This window comes from Arachis duranensis, chromosome 4, assembly GCF_000817695.3.
Source record: "Arachis duranensis cultivar V14167 chromosome 4, aradu.V14167.gnm2.J7QH, whole genome shotgun sequence".
In the NCBI taxonomy this organism is placed as follows: domain Eukaryota; kingdom Viridiplantae; phylum Streptophyta; class Magnoliopsida; order Fabales; family Fabaceae; genus Arachis; species Arachis duranensis.
In genome coordinates, this window is record NC_029775.3 from 77,852,893 (window position 1) to 77,853,897 (window position 1,005).

Consider the following 1,005-nt stretch of genomic DNA (forward strand, 5'->3'; position numbering starts at 1 on the left):
TCACATATGATGGTAAGGAGAGTTTCCTAACTTTAATGATTTGCAACTTTCACATATCTACATAAACTGTGGCTGCCTTCAGCGGTTTATAACCATGCAACGCCTCACATAAATTGCTATTGTCCATAACGATTTCTGTTTGCACGCTAAACAACATAAACCCTAATCCGCTGCTTTCAGTAGCAGTTTCTATAGAGTAGTGAAAGTTACAATTGCGTCTTCAATTTTACAAAGTTGTATTCTGATAATTTTTTAATCCAAACATTTTATTTAAATGAATTTTTCTTAATATAATTTAAAGACAAGTTTTAAAGTTCAATAATTTTAGGAAATAGGAACATAATGTTGATAATTTTCAATCACAAAATATACTAGAAAAATATATAATAAAAAGATAATTAAATGATTATATATGAGGATTTATTTGCATATGATCGTATAAGTTTTATTATTAATTAGAATCATTTAAAAATTCATTCAATAAAGATTAAACAAACTAGGTCTTGAATTAATTAGGATCGTCAAAATGGGTTAAATCCATCGAACTAGCTCGTTTACCTGACTTAAATAGAATGGCATTTAACTCTAAAATCAAACTCGTAAAAATACAAGTCTAAACGACTTAGCTTGATTAACTAGAAAAAATAGAAAATTAAGCTGGTTGACTTTCGAGGCAAACGGATGCCTCTTCTTTTTTTTTTTTCCAAAATAAGTTAGTACATTTGTTTATGTGAACCCGACATGAAATCTGACTAGCCCCTTAACAAAAAGTAACACGGGTAAACTTAAAATTTTTTTTTGTATCAAATATTACTTTTTTTTTTAAATTTCTCACCCAAAAATGTAGATTTTTTTTCTAATATTTAATAAAAAACAAAAAAAATTAACCGAATTGGACTCTGGCTATAAATTGTTCGGAATAGCTAAAAAATTGAAGTCCATAAATAAAGAATTTTTAATAACTAAACTACGTTGATACAAGAAGTAATTAATACCTATGTATAT